This window comes from Macaca fascicularis, chromosome 8 (assembly GCF_037993035.2).
Source record: "Macaca fascicularis isolate 582-1 chromosome 8, T2T-MFA8v1.1".
Lineage (NCBI taxonomy): Eukaryota > Metazoa > Chordata > Mammalia > Primates > Cercopithecidae > Macaca > Macaca fascicularis.
Genome location: NC_088382.1, coordinates 127,636,775 through 127,652,671, shown reverse-complemented (window position 1 = coordinate 127,652,671; position 15,897 = coordinate 127,636,775). Strand labels below are relative to the sequence as shown.

General features: G+C 43.6%; 1 protein-coding gene and 1 long non-coding RNA gene across 3 annotated transcripts in view; one reads left to right on the top strand and one right to left on the bottom strand.

The window, feature by feature from the left end:
* The window catches only part of EXT1 (exostosin glycosyltransferase 1), a 316,956-nt gene that overhangs the window by 115,650 nt on the left and 185,409 nt on the right, over window positions 1–15,897 (top strand). The gene's annotated exons all lie outside the window — the stretch shown is intronic.
* On the bottom strand, window positions 1,821–5,352 carry LOC141407457 (uncharacterized). The gene is made up of 2 exons (XR_012416608.1): window positions 4,563–5,352; window positions 1,821–4,246 (listed from the first exon to the last, which is right to left on the bottom strand). It is a non-coding gene; the product is annotated as an uncharacterized lncRNA (long non-coding RNA).

Below are 15,897 nucleotides of genomic sequence, written 5' to 3'. Positions count from 1 at the left end.
ATATGCGTGAATGGCAGTGGGTTTCCTCTCTCAAAGATCCTTTGCAAAAGCATAAAACTGAACCGTGAAGGATGTTACAGGGAAGGAAAGGCTGCTCAATCAGGGTGATTCACAGGGGATGAGGCATCTTGGGGGTTCCTTGGGGAGCAGAGGTGAGCCCCAATGAAAGACAGCTTTGTATTAAAACCATAGGGGTTCAGAGTACTTATTAACTTATAAAATATCATCAGAATAAGCTCATCTGAGCTAATGTTTCAGACTAAGCACAGAGGAGGCTGTTTACTATTCTATACCTCTACTGGATAATGGAAATTGTATTTCTTGGTTTAGCCAGTTTGTTTTTATCTTTCTTGATCTCTTCCTCAAAGCAATTTCTGTTTGAGTTAGTGACATTAACTACTTATCCCTAGGTATATATCAGGATTGGCAAACTATGGACCACCAGCCAAATCTGGCCCCTTAGAGACAGAGGTTGTCAACCCTGGTCTATATTCATGATTTTGAGGGTTTATTGTACCTTATGTACTTATTGTAAATAAATATAAATTATTTCTAAAAGTAGGTGGGGGTAGAACTCTAAATATACATCCATCAACATATCCAAGTTGGTCAGACTGAAAGCTGGAAATTACCCCTTTTTGGTGTGTTATGATGATTTGTTAAAAAGAGAAAAAAAAGAAATAGGACCTGGCGCGGTGGCTCGTGCCTGTAATCCCAGCACTTTGGGAGGCCGAGGCTGGCAGATCACCTGAGGTCGGGGGTTCGAGACCAGCCTGATCAATATGGAGAAACCCTGTCTCTACTAAAAATACAAAATTAGCCAGGCATGGTGGCATATGCCTGTAATCCCAGCTACTCAGGAGGCTGAGGCAGGAGAATTGCTTGAACCAGGGAGGTGGAGGTTGCAGTGAGCCGAGATCTTGCCATTGCACTCCAGCTTGGGCAACAAGAGCGAAACTCCATGTCAAAAAAAAAAAATAGTAAAAAAAATATATGTGTGTATATATATATATATAAAGTATGACAACCATACCACACAGGGAATGGCCAATCAATGCCTAAATTTGAGCATCTCCACTTTAAATTGTACAGACATGTAGAAGACTCTCCCTCTTCCCTAGCTAATGAGCTTCATTGCAATTGAGGATTTTGAGAGGGGTGCCACTTCGCTCAAATGGTATTCCCTGTTTAATGACTGCTACTGCTGAAGGTAGTGTGGGTGTAACATGGAGAAGGAACCCAAGGCATCTGGCACTTTATCTCTCATTGTGTGCAGGAGCTGGGTAACATTATAGAGAAGTGTTCCAGAAGTAAAGTAGTGCTCTGCTGGCCTGCACCTACAAGAGGTAGTGATGGAAATTTTAGTTGTTTCTCCTATAAAAATGTTAGCTGCTTGGCCCAGAATGGGCTAAGGGGTTCATTGACAGAGACTGAGTGTTCAATTGTGTTACAATGAGCCATTTGAACAATTTCTGTTTGTCCTTTGCCTATCATCACTTTTCTCTTTCCCCTTTCCAATCTTGCTTTAAGAAATGTAGGAATAACAGTTTTGCAAAGGATCTCAGCAATTCTAATATGACAGATTATTTTTCTGGTTACCGGGTCTGCATTACAAATTACTCCAAAATTTACTGGCATAAACAGCCGTTTATTAAGTTGATGGATTCTGGGGCCAAGCATTAAGATAGGATGGAGCACAGATGACTTGTCTTTGTTCCACGATGTGTAGGGCCTCTGCTGAAGAGCTCAAAGGCTGTGGCTGAAATCATCTGAAGCAGCGTTGTCTGGTAGAACTGTGTGATGAAAATATTCTATATCTGTACTGACCCATATGACAGCCACTAGCCATACATGGCCATAGAGCAACTGTAATGTAACTAGTGCCATTATAGAATTGAAGTTTTTATTTAATTAATTTAGATATAAATACCCACAAGTGGCCACCCTATTGGACAGCACAGATCTGAAGTCTTGCTCACCCATATCTAGCAGTTGGTGCTAGGTGACAGTAGACTTTAGTTGGGGCTCTCTCCATTGGAACACCTCTCTGTGACCTCTTCCTGTAGTCGGCTGTTCCTCATCATATGGTGGCTGGGTTCCAAGGGCGAGCGTCTTAAGAGAAGGAACCAAGGGAAGTAGCCTTGGAGCCAGCAATCTTGCTTCCACTTTATTATATTTATTCTGTCTAGATTCAGAGGCAAGGGCAATAGACCCCATTTCTTGATGAGAAGTGGCAAGGTTCTGGGAGAGTACCAGAACAAGAAATATTGCTATAATCATATCTGGAAATAATCTGCCACAGTTGTTCCAGGTACCCAGTCCATTCGTTCATTTATTAATTCAGCAGACAGTGAGTCCCTACTTGGTTACCTGACATCAGGTTACTTAGAGAATGACAGTTGATGATAATGAAGCTTATAAAAATGTGGAGGAGGTGGTTGGGAAGACATGCATATGTATCTCCAAAGCCGTATGGTATATGCCATGATAATACCTGGTAAGCAGAGAATGGATGATTAGCTTAGACACATGGGGCATCTGTGAAAAAGCAACATGAAAACTGGATCTTAAATTTGCACTAAACTGACTAAGGAGTTTGCCAGAGAGAGAGAAAGAGACGTTATTTAGGCAAAAAGTTAAGCCTACACAAAGGCGGAGAGGCAAAATGGTAAGCTTTTCCTGGGAACACCTCAACTCTACATTGCTTGTTCAGAAAAGAGCACTGTAGAGCTACGCTGCCAACCACGTCCTTCATTTTCAGTGTGTGTCCCCACCCACACCATGCATATTGAAAACCAGCCGTATACCCAGCAGGTCACCAATCCAGAAAAATCCATAGCCCAAGGGGATATCATTGATGAATTACAGACAAGTTGCCTATCAGCAGGAATCCTGGATTGGATTAGAGAATCCTCATACCATGCTGGCTTTTCTAAAGAAGATCTGGCTCCCAGAGAGGAACAAAGATGCCTGAACACATGGTCTGCATTGAAAACAAATATTGATTGGCCCCTGCTGTGTTGCTGAGCTAGAGTGGGTTAGAATCTGATGTCAAAAAGTGCTGGTGTGTGGAAAACCATTAACTCTGCTGATTGACCAGAATAAAAGCTCCATCTATTTTTAAGATCTTAAAAAAATGAGGGTGAAATCTTTAAGTGAACGGAAGGGCAGAATTGATGGTGAGAACCCATAGTTAGGCAAAAACGCTCTCTCAGTTTGTCTTCGTGACTCTGGACACAGGTCTAAGGCCATTTGTACCTATCTTCTATTCTGTATAGCATTTTCTGGACTTGTGACTATTTATTAATGCTGCACAAAATTTACTCAATTGCAAATTAACGTCCAAAGAGCTGATGTTCTGTGGTGTTCAGATTTAGGATTCAGACCGTCTGCTGGGTGTTCTTATTACACTGGTAGAAAAATGCTCTGGCTGTATCTGATTGCATCCGACAGTTAGATATATTTCTGTCACTGCCAGATGTACAAGATACTGTAAAAGGAGCATTTTCTCTAGCAAATTAGACTTGCTAGCTCCATGGATCTAGATTGACTAAAACAGCTTGTTGCCCCAGGGATGTAGCTGGATTTGGCTCGGTCATTTCTTTTAAATACAGGACTTCAGAAATCTGATCTAGAGTCCTTTTCTTTTGGAGACAGGATCTTGCTCTGTTGCCCGGGCTGGGGTCTAGTGGCATGATCATGGCTCATTGCAGTCTCAACCTCTCAGGCTCGTGATCCTTCAACCTCACTCTCCCTAGTAGCTGGGACTACAGACGTGTATCACCATGACCAGCTAATTTTTGTATTTTTTTGTAGAGATGGGTTTTGCCATGTTGCTCAGGCTTTTCTCAAACTCCTAGACTCAAGTCCCTCTGGCTCGGCCTCCCAAAGTGCTGGGATTACAGGTGTGAGCAACTGTGCCCAGCCTGATCCAAGTCCTTTTAATGAAGATTTTCCAAATCTGCTGCCTTTACTTTTAAACCCAAGATGTGTTTGTCTTTCTAGAGCAGTCCTCCCAATAGAACTTGTTATGATGATGACATGTTCTAAATGTGAGTGGTAAGCATTAGCCACATGTAGATATTAAGTACTTGAAATGTGGCTTGGGCAAATGGGGAGCTGTTTAAAATTCAATTAAATTTAAATTTAAATAGCCATATGTGGCTAGTGGCTATGCCATTGGGCAGTGCAGTTCTAGCATCTGCTTTTAGAGATGGTATTTGCTTAGAGAAGAGTAAGAACTTTGCTAGCTCTGTACCTTTTTTTTTTTTTTTTTTTTTTTGAGATGGAGTCTCACTCTGTCGCCCAGGCTGGGGTGCAGTGGCCGGATCTCAGCTCACTGCAAGCTCCGCCTCCCAGGTTTAGCCATTCTCCTGCCTCAGCCTCCCGAGTAGCTGGGACTACAGGCGCCCACCACTTCGCCCGGCTAGTTTTTTGTATTTTTTAGTAGAGACGGGGTTTCACCGTGTTAGCCAGGATGGTCTCGATCTCCTGACCTCGTGATTCGCCCGTCTCGGCCTCCCAAAGTGCTAGGATTACAGGCTTGAGCCACCGCGCCCGGCCTAGCTCTGTAACTTTTTAGGGTATCTTAATTTGAGTCATCTCTTCTCTAACAACAATCTAGGAAAAGAAGCCAGTGGCCATTTGGGGATGCCATTGGCCAACTAAGGGCTGGGATGGGGACTTGAGCAAGGGCCACTAGGTCGGCCATAAAACCTGTCACTTTGGCTTCTTTACTCATTTTCTTGAAGTATTCTCTGCAAGATAACCAGGACATTGTTAGTAGGTTCCACAGCCTAACCAAAGGTGTTTGGGAAGGCCTGGTTAATTATAGTTGTATGGGTTTCCTTCCTGAAGATTTTCTAAGCCTTACCTATACTCATGGATTGTGAGTCTCCAGATGAGGCTATGGTATCAGTGCCAAACATATTTGATATGAACAGAACCCTTTTCTCTTTCTGGTGTTGTTCTATGTAATAATATGCTTTGGGAAATGCTGGTTTAAGCAATGAGACTTCCTGCTACAATAGATGATAAACTTAAGGCATATTATAGGGAATTAACATATCCCTTTTCTGGACTTTGGTGGAACTTGAAATCTGCATTTATAGTTTGACTCTGTTCATCTGTCACTGTGTTTGCATTTTTAGTTAACTCTTCAAGTACATAAATATCCAGGCTGGCCTGGCTGTATCCTGCAGGGCCAGAGACTTGTGTCAAGTTTAGTTCTTATAGTTGGAGAAATGCTAGTGTTTCCTCCATCGGTAATTTTTTTCTCTGTTGATCCCCATGCAGCTGTGAGTATGAATGCATATATATTTCTCCTTTAAAAAAAAAAAAAAAAAAAAAAACTTGATCAGCCAGCAGGAGATGAAATAGAGCAGATCACAGCTCCCTGTTCATTTAATCAAATGAGTTACTAAAGGAGGGAAAAAGAAAGAAATGTAAAAATGGAGAAATGTCTCCTCCCCTTTCTTTTTCTCTCTCTCTGTTTTTAAAAATTGTTCAACAAGTTATCTGCAGAAAACATCTGCCTCTCAAAGAATAAATGTAATTTGGGTTCTAAACTCATATGTCCCTCTCTTGTTGGAAGGAAGAGTTTTTTTGCACATGAAGTGAAATCAGCTAAGAGGCTGTCTGTGAAGCTGAAATATTGAGCTTTATAAGATGACAGTAAAATAGTGAAAAGTGGTGTTTTTCTGCTTGACACTGTCACCACTGTGGAATAAGAAAGAATTCCGAGAAGAAGAGACCTAGATACAGGGTCTATAGCTGTCTGTTCCCATGCCACGGTGGGCTCTTCCAGCCACCTTGTTATGGCGGTCCTATTGGCAGGGAATGAGAGCCATCTCCATTGCCTCCCTTTGAGTGGTTATCTGGCTCGTGCTGCTTATCTTGTCAGGAGACCAGGGGCCTTGCAAAGTAGGTGCCTGTGAAGAGTGTCAACTGAGTCTCTGTGGGGAGCTGGAAGCTTGGAAGGCCTGGGAGAAAATGCCTGGCTAATGTATGAGGCCTGGAAGACTCTTCTTTGTTAAGAAGATTCATGGGTCTCTGAGGAGTGGAGTAATCAGGGCTAGGAGAAGATGTTGGGCCAAGCCTTCGTATCCTATATCCATCTGCTTGAACATTTTTTTTTTAGCTAGTTGAAAAGAGGAGGTCCCATTGAGGCTTATTTGAACAAATATTTGCTCTCCTTAATTATATATCCAGAGCTGCTCTCCTGAATGTTTAATGCAAACCTTAATATTTACAATAGCATAAGGAAGAGTTTATAATGTGTTTGGGAGGCTTCCGAAGTTGGGGCAATAATTCTTCTTTGCACTTATGTAAGACTTTTCTTCCTAAGAGACCTGAGCCATATTTACCTTAGCCACTGTGCACATTGAGATGAAGTGAAGTGAGGGAGGGAGATGAAAACTCCAGAGAAAGGAGGAGCCCCTGTGGGCAGCTGCCAGCATGTTTCATAGGTGAGACACTTGTCTTTGCCAAAAGTTGTGTGCCAGCCACAAACCTTTCTTTCTGATCAGGAATAGCATGCAAGCCTGTGCTTACAATTGCCTTCTGATATGAACACGGAGAGTGTCACAGGGGTGCCATGCTGGGTTGTTGACCCTGATGGTGGTGGACTTCTCACTCAGTACCCTGCTGTGTGACAAGCCAGACACATTCCCTTATTAGACTAAAAACTTAGTGAGTCCTAAAAAGATATTTGGAGGCTGGGTGTGGTGACTCATGCCAGTAATCCCAGCACTTTGGGAGGCCGAGGAGGGTGGATCACTTGATGTCAGGAGTTCAAGATCAGCCTGGCCAACATGATGAAACCTCGTGTCCACTAAAAATACAAAAATTAGTTGGGTGTGGTGGTATGTGCCTGTAATCCCAACTACTCGGGAGGCCGAGGCAGGAGAATCACTTGAACCCGGGAAGTGGAGGTTGCAGTGAGCTGAGATCATGCCACTGTACTCCAGCCTAGGTGACGGAGTCTCACTCCATCTCAAAAGGAAAAAAAAAAAAAAAAGGAAAAGGAAAATGACTCCAGTAGGGAAGCTGCCAGGTTCAAAAGACCAAAGAAGAGACTCAGAACCAGCAAACGATACATGGGGTTTTATTAAGGGCTTAATACAGGAGAGAGAGTCCAGTGGTGGTTGGCTGGACAGGAGAACCACCTTAGGTACAGAAATGGTCCAGTGGCAGTGAGCTGGACAAGGTAGCCACCGGCTCAGTGGCAGCAAGCTGGTCGGGAAAACCACGGCTACCTGCAGACATCATGCACTTTCTATGGCATTTCACAAATACAAAAATTAGCTGGGCATGATGGCATGTACCTGTGGTCCCAGCTACTTAGGAGGCTGAGACACAAGAATTGCTTGAACCTGGGAGGTGGAGGTTGCAGTGAGTCAAGACTGTGCTACTGCACTCCAGCCTGGGTGACAGAGCGAGGCTCCATCTTAAAAAAAAAAAAAGACATTGAGGTCTGGAGAACTGAGTTTGAAACCTTCTTCCATTCCGTGTATGGACCTTGGGAAGGCTGTTTAGCCTCCTGGGGCCTTGTTTTTCTCATCTGTAAAGTAGGCATAATGAATACCATTTGCACATGGTTGGTACGAAGATTAGAAAGGCTGCATAGACTCTTGTGTTGGAGCAGCGGTGGTTATTAGTTCTGTCATCACCTGTAGGGCCTGTTGACACTCGAAGGCCACCTTAATTTTGCAATTTGCATGGAAGGGTCCTCAGTAGTGATTTCCAGAGATTTTCCTCCATGCACGGTGCCTAGAATGATGCAAACTGGGCAGTCACCTGGGGTTCCGATCTCTCTACAAAATAAAGGATGAAAAAGGAGAGATCCTGTCAAATGCAAGCAAGGTGAGGAAGCATGTGACCGTGCCCAAGACTTCAAGGAAGTCAGGTTGTGGGCAGTGTTTACACAAATGGGAACTGCATTCCCCAGCACCATATCTGTGGATCTAACTCTTAGGCTTGCCAGCCTCAGCATTATAGCACCAGCCATTGGAGAGGCACAAGTGGTTCCTAAGCATTTTGCCGTCAGGGAAGGCATAGGTTCAGGTGAATATGTGTAAGCACTCATCTTCTAGGATGCTGGAATGTGTCAAGATGTCGCTTCAGCTGAGTCGGCTTTTCCTTCTCCAACTTTTTTTGTGAAATCTGGTTCCATAGATCCTGTGCTCAGCTGTCAGATTGTCTCAGTTCTCTGGAATTAGTTTAAAATGAGTTTTTCCTTGTCTGCTATAGACAATTCTGCAAACAGAATTACCCTCCTTTTCTTAATTGCTTCTGTCTTCAAGGGCAGGAAATGATAACTTTCTCTATAGGAAGAGAGGGAGACCCAATCTGGGTTCTTTTTTTCTTTTCTTTTCTTTCTTTTTTTTTTTTTTTTTAAGATGGAATCTTGCTCTGTCGCCCAGGCTGGAGCGCAGTGGCGCGATCTCTGCTCATAACAGCCTCTGCCTCCCGGGCTCAAGTGATTCTCGTGTCTCAGCCTCCCAGGTAGCTGGGATTACAGGCTCATACCACCACACCCCGCTAATTTTTTTGCATTTTTAGCAGACACGGTGTTTCACCATGTTGGCCAGGCTGGTCGCAAACCCTTGGCCTCTCAAAGTGCTGGAATTATAGGCGTGAGCCACTGTGCCTGCCTCTAGTCTGGGTTCTAAGGGATCATTTGCTTTTTCCCATTCTCCACATAAACAAGTGCGTTTGTTTTTTGGCATAGTTGCTGCCACATGACCGTGTAGGTGAGAAAGCAGTGGGGCTTTTCTGGCAGGGCATGGCACCTGTGGTTCTTAGGCATGGACAGCAAATGTGAGTAGCTAACATCTGGCCCAGATGGATCTCTTTGGTATACATGTTGATGCTGAAAGCTGACTTCCTGTTCTGAACTTTTCTCTTTTGAGTGGCTGAGTGGGTGACTGTCCTAAGATTCCAGTGTGACTTGGCTGTTTGCGAATGACTGCTCAACAGGGCTTCCCCCAAGCTGTTCTTCCCCATGAGAGGAACAGTTAGCAAACAGAATGGACTTTGGAGTTGGTCAGTTTAAAAGAGCTATTGAGTACTGTAGACTCCATTATGAGGTCTGGGGCCACAGGAATGAACTGAACACTTTAGGGTCTTTGTTCTCAAGGAGCGTGTAATTGAGTGGAGGCAGACAGACAACAAACATGGAAGCAGAAATAAACACAAATAGTGGGGGGCAGGGGCAGAGGAGCGGAAGCAAGGAGACCCCTTCGCTGGCTTTTGATGTACTCCAGACCATAGTAATGTGGCTTAGCCAACGCGGGAGCCAGGTGAGGCAGTAGGTGGGGGGGTCGGGGGAGGAATTCCTTTTGTATTTTAGAGGCAGAGCCAATGGGACTTGCTAGGTCTTGCCTCTGCTATGGCTTAGGTATGTTACTTAACTTCTTTTTAAAACTTTCATTTGTTTCCTCTGAAAAAGGGAGATACTTAACAGAGTTGTGGTTAAAATAAAATAGTTGTCTGGTTTTTTTTTTTTTTTTTTTGTTTTGTTCTGGTTTTTTTGTTTGTTTGTTTGTTTGTTTGTTTTTTGAGAGGAGGGGTCTAACTGTGTGGCCCAGGCTGGTCTCAAACTCCTGGCCCCATTGATCCTCCTGCCTCAGCTTCCTGAGTAGCTGGGATGACAGGCACCAGCCACTGTACCTGGCAGATTTTTTTATTTTTAGTTGTTATATAAGTAGTTATATAAGAATGAGCACCTCAGACTGGTTTTTAGAGGAGAGCCCCCTAGACTCTCTCCGTGTGGCCACTTGTCCGACTCTGGGTTGGACCAGCGGGAGCCTGTGCTCATCTGTCCACAGGGACCACCTCAGTGTTTGGCATTACAAGGCAGCGGTTGCGCCCATTGCCTCTTCTGTCCCCTTCTTTGCATTGGAGTAGACATCCCTGGGGGCAGCATAGGAAGTGGTTCCTGCTGCACCTTACAGGCCTCTCTTGACATCGGGGTTGGAGGGTGCTGGAAGCAGAGGGGCTAAGGGTAGGGAGGTGGGAACCTCAGGCCTGCGCTATTTTCCTCTCTGCCCGGCCGATCCTGACCCCTCTCTGTTCTTAGCAGCTGCCACTGTCTTCGCTGATGCTGTGGTTACCTGTACAGCAGTGGTTCTCAAAGTGTGGTCTGAGCATCTTTTGCATCAGAATCAGCTGAGCTAATTATTAAAACTGCAGGCTCTGGGCCTTACTCTAGACTTACTCAGAATCACTGGGACTGGGCCCAGAAATCTACACTTTTTAATGAGCTCCCTAATTTAGTGAGCCTTGTGTGCTCTAAATTTTGAGAATCTCTTATTTAGAAAATTTGATTTTCCTTTTGGAGTACTAATAACAAATAATATTTGTTAGAGGTTAATTATGTGGTGCTACTCAGTGTTTTATATTCAATAACTGAATTATTCCTCAAAAATAACAACGTGAAAGAGAAACTAATATTATCCTTGTTTTGCTGGTGGGAAAATTGAGGCAAAGAGTATTTGCTGAAATGTTGATTGAAGAGCCTGTATGTATGTATGTATGTATGTATTTGAGACAGGATCTCCCTCTGTTGCTCAGGCTGGAGTGCAATGGCACCATTATGGCTCACCACAGCCTCAACTTCACAGGCTTAGGTGATCCTCCTACCTCAGTCTCCTGAGTAGCTGGAACTACAGGCACCTGCCACCAAGCCCAGCTAATTTTGGTATTTTTTGTAGAGACAAGATTTTGCTATGTTGCCCAGGCTTATCTCAAACTTCTGGGCCCAAGCAATCCTTCCGCCTAGGCCTCTCAAAGTACTAGGATTACAAGCGTGAGCCACCGCACCTGACCAACAGCCAGTATTTAAACCCAGGTCCCCGGCCTTATCCTTCACGTATTCTCTTCCAACTTCCCTCATGTGGTGATGTTACATGAATGAGTCTTCTTAGTTTAAACTGAGTACTGGACAGCTTCCTGTTATGTTAAGAGGTAGCAACTTAAACATAGAGCATTTTAAAATTGAGCTTTAACTTACATCAAAGCCTAAGATTTGACTCTGATTTTGACATCCTAAGTAAACTTAAGCACTGTTCTCCTTCATTCACTTTGGTAAATGAGCTGTGCAGCTATGCTCTTCTCGTAAACGTTTATCTGCTGTGCTAGGCTATGAGCCACTAAGTGCCTGCACTGCCCTGTGCCAGCATTTGGAACATTCTCCAAGTAATTGGCCAGTGCCCGCACAGATAGAATGCAGGTAGAATGCCAGTTCTCCCCAACCCTTGCCATTGATATGCATCTTGGGAGGCTGTGCAAGGAGTTGGAGGATCTGGGGTTTTCCCAGTGTCTGGTCACTGAAAGAAATTTTTTCTTTTTAGTGACTCCAGGTTAGTGTCTGAGAAAAGTTGGCCATCAAAACAGCACCAGCCCGAGCAGGTTTGAAGATAAAAATCAATCATTCCGTTCACAGTACTTTCTTATTTCATGTTCATATTGCTTCCAACTCCCATAAGGAATTTGCTAAAGATACAACCTCACAGATAGCTTAAGGTGGAGAGAAATTTTCGACCATAAGTTCCTTGGAGAATACGAATTCAAGTAGGGTGAGTGGGAAGAGGTTTCTACTAACATTTTCTCCTTGCAGCTCAGGTCCTGAATCTTCCAAAAAGTGCTGCTTGTGCCCTACACTGGCTCAAATTTGCATTTCTGAAACTAGTTTGGTTTGCATTAATTTCACTGGAGTTGTGATCACATTGAAAATCCAAAGCCTAACTGTTATTTTTAAAAAGTCATTTTGAGATGTAATGGTGTCTTACACTCAACACGAGCAGGTTCTATTTGGTTGCAGCAACCTTAAGATTTATGACTGACTATCCCATCAACACTTGGCAAATGTTTCCATGCTATGGGGATGCATTTTACAGGCCGTTTAATAAGAACCCATGAAGTGGTCAGGTAAGTTTTTAAAAAATGAGCCTAGCACCAATGTACAGCTTTCTCTAGAATTTAAATCTCATCGTTAATTTGAAGTTCCTCTCTTTTTTGAAAGCTGGGTGTTGAATACACCTACTGGGAGATGTGGCACATAGAGATAGTCTGGATTAATGGGCTTTGGTCTTATTTTTTAGGCCTAAATTTATTTTCCACTTAAAGAAGAGTAAAAAGGCCAGGTGCGGTGGCTCACGCCTGTAATCCCAGCACTTTGGGAGCCTGAGGCAGGTGGATCACTCGAGATCAGGAGTTTGAGACCAACTCCTCAGTTGGTCAACATGGCAAAACCCCTCTCTACTAAAAATACAAAAACTTAGCCAGGTGTGGTTGTGCACACCTGTAATCCCAGCTACTCGGGAGGCTGAGGCAGGAGAATCGCTTGAACCCAGGAGGCGGAGGTTGCAGTGAGCTGAAATCACGTCACTGCACTCCAGCCTGGGCGACAGAGCGAGACTCCGTCTCAGAACAAAAAAGAAAAGAAAGAAAGAATAGTTAAGAAAGGTGCTTTTTCTTTTCACTCAGAAAGTTTCTTTATATTTTCACTCAGAATACTTAGGGTTACATATAGTAATAAAATTTTTAGTAACTCTATTAAAAGAATTGCCTAACTCTCAGGAGCCACCACTTTCCTTAATAAAAAAGTCAAGAGTGCACTGGGGTTTATGTAAAAGAAGAAATCTGCAGTCCAGAATCAGTGAAATAAGAATACAGCATCAAATTATATTATTGAAGTTGAAGAACAGTGCACAGGGAGAAAACACTCAAAGTGATAACTTAATTCAGTGCTGTAGAAAAGTGATTTGTGAGTCACTTTAACATTTCAGATTTGTTTAAACTATAAAAGTGATAAATTAGCCATAGAGCTAACAATTGACATTATCTTAAGTTCACATAAATTTTGATTTAACTGAAGCAAATGAAATCAATGTAGTTACTCCCTTCCCATTGCTTCATCTTTGTACAGTTTATAAAGCTAAGAAAAAGTAGCTCAAATGAACAGTTTTTGTTTTTAAGCTTTTTTCTGAGATTTCTCTAATATGTGTCTTTTAATAATCTCTTCATTTTTTCCTCCCAGTTCCTCATCTCTTGGGCTCAGCATCTCCTTCTACTTAGAGCACCCTGAACGTGTAGACACAGTGGTAATGCACTTTTCCTTGTGGCTATTTTGCCACACTGGGAACTCTTTACATTCCAGGAGTCCCATTCCAGAGGTCCCGATATGCAAATATTCTACTGTCTATGCTCAGTGCTGTGAAGTCCTCCGTTAGAGAGTGAACTATAAGGCATGAACAGGCAGGATCGGTGCCGCTAGAGGTTTTCTCTCTGAAATCATCAGGGAAAACAAACAAACTCAAAGGGCAAATGTGTGCATAGCAAGAGGGAAGTCGTGGAAAGAGGTCTGTGGCTTGCGCCTTTGAGAGTTGGCAGAATGAATGAGCAGCACAGGCTTGGTGAGTGTTCCAGATTTATTCAGAGATCCCGCTCTGTCTCCTCAGATATGGTTTGGGATGCATGGGCTCTTTTTATTACTTCCTTTGTTAGAGGTTCAATGTTCAAAAGTTTCGAAGAGTTGCTACAGAGCTTCTTCATCATTCTTGGGGAGCCAGGCAGGTGGGCAACTCTTTCTCTTAAGCAGCCATCTGAAAGACCCTACCTCAAGATTACACGTGGAGAGTCAGAGCTGTGAGATGCCTGCCCGTCCCTGGCTTTCCTGACTCTATTACAACTCTGGTAGTCTGTCTGCACCCGGCTCCAGGCTTTTCGGGTTGTTGATCATTTTTGAGGTGTTGGAAACTTCATTTTGAGTTCAGGAGAGATTTGCCCAGCCAACTTCTAATCAGAGACTCTTTCCAATCCCGTCCAGTCTCTCTCCCTCCACTCCTTCCTCTAGTCGTTCTCCATCAGGCCTTCAGAATGTGCTTTTTGGCGTGTCCAGTCAGATCATGGTACTCGGCTTCCTCTCTACACAAGGAAAAAATCCACACCATGTTCACCAGATGCTTATTCAACCCGCTTCAGTCCTCCAGGCTTCCTGCTGGCTTCCCACCCTCTCCCAACACTCTGGCCTCAGGGCTTTTGTCTGGACCACTTTTCCCAAGGTATCTTCCCCTTTTGCTCAAAGTCAGTCATGAGCGAGGCATTCCTTAATTGCCACATCTTCTTTTTCTCTTTTCTTTTCTTTCTTTTTTTGTTTTTGAGACGGAGTTTGGCTCTGTCACCCAGGCTGGAGTGCAGTGGCATGAGCTCGACTCACTTCAGCCTCCGCTTCCCCCTGCACCCCAGGTTCAGGCGATTCTCCTGCCTCAGCCTCCCGAGTAGCTGGGATTATAGGCACCCACTACCACACCCGGCTAATTTTTGTGTTTTTAGTAGAGACAGGGTTTCGTCATGTTGGCCAGGCTGGTCTCGAGCTCCTGACCTCAGGTGATCCACCTGCCTCAGTCTCCCAAAGTGCTGGGATGACAGGCATGAGCCCCCGTGCTCTGCCAGTTGCCACATCTCTATCCCACATTGTCACTGGGTTGTCATTTGTCTTTCCCTCTAGAATGTGGGCTTCCTGAAAGCAGGATAGTTCTCTGTCTTGTTAATTTATCTAGCTTTAGCGCCCAGAACAGTGCCTGGCATACCATGGGGGCTCAGTCAATATTTGTTGCATTGTAAATAGTGGGTTTGTGAGTTTTCCATTTCTCAACTACAACTCTCAGCAGATTTCAATGGGAGGGAGAACCAGGGTAGTCAGAGGGATAATAAACAAAATCAGCCAACATAGATAAATTCAGAGTATGGAGGACCAGGGAGGATGTGTCATCATACTTAAGAACACTGCCTCTGCTTAAAAGTTATTGTTAGCTCTGGAAACAATGACATATCTATTTGTGTAGTAGCCCTTTGTGGTAAACACTATACATTAATTCATTAGATTCCCCTAAAAGAGTCTATTAAAATGGTGTTTAACTTTTTAATGCTGGTAATGTAAGATCTTCTTTGTAGGACTGCCTCTATTTTTTGTTGCTGTTGAAGGTCAGGTAGGGTATTGTAAGTGTTGGGTGATGTTTAGAACATACCTGTGACATTGGGCTGTTACTACTGAGCATCCATGTTGACATGTGGATTTTCTCTCTCTCTTTTTAAAAATATTATTTAAGAAAACATATCTCTCTGTCTCCCAGGCTGGAGTGCAGTGGTGTGAACACTGCTCCCTGTAGTGCCAACCTCCTGGGCTCAAGCAACCTTCTCCCCTCAGCCTCTGGAGTAGGTGGGACCACAGACATAGGCCACCAAACCCATCTAACTTTAATATTTTTTATAGAGGTGGGGTCTCACCATGTTGCCCAGGCTGGTCTCAAACTCCTGGACTCGGACAATCCTCCCACCTCAGCCTCCCAAAGTGTTGGAATTACAGGTGTGAGTCACGATGCCTGGCCTCATAGTTTTTATTCTAATATTTTACACTGTTATTCATGAGTCCTTCTTCTAACCTTCCCTGGCTGGTGTTACTTATGTAGAAAAGGAAGATGGGTCTTGTTAGTTGCCTTCAGGAAGACAAAGTCTTGTTTGGGAGAAAGAAGTCATAAAATGAAACTAATTTATTGGCCTTGGTGAAGTGTCAAGAACATTTAAGTCAAGACCAGGAGAATGGTGCTGGGGAACAAATTTAAATTTGTTTTTTATCTTGTAAAAAATATTAATTTTGAATACTGGGAAGGAATGGTAGGCAGAACTCTATAGTCCCTAAGATTTTCATATCATGGTATATATACATCTGTTTATCTAAACAAACATTAATGTAGGTGCTGCTCTGAAAATATTTTTGCAGATGTAATTAAAGCCCTAGCCAGGCGTGGTGGCTCACGCCTGTAATCCCAGCACTTTAGGAGACTGAGGTCAGCAGATCACTTGAGGTCAGGAGTTCAAGACCAGTCTGGCCAA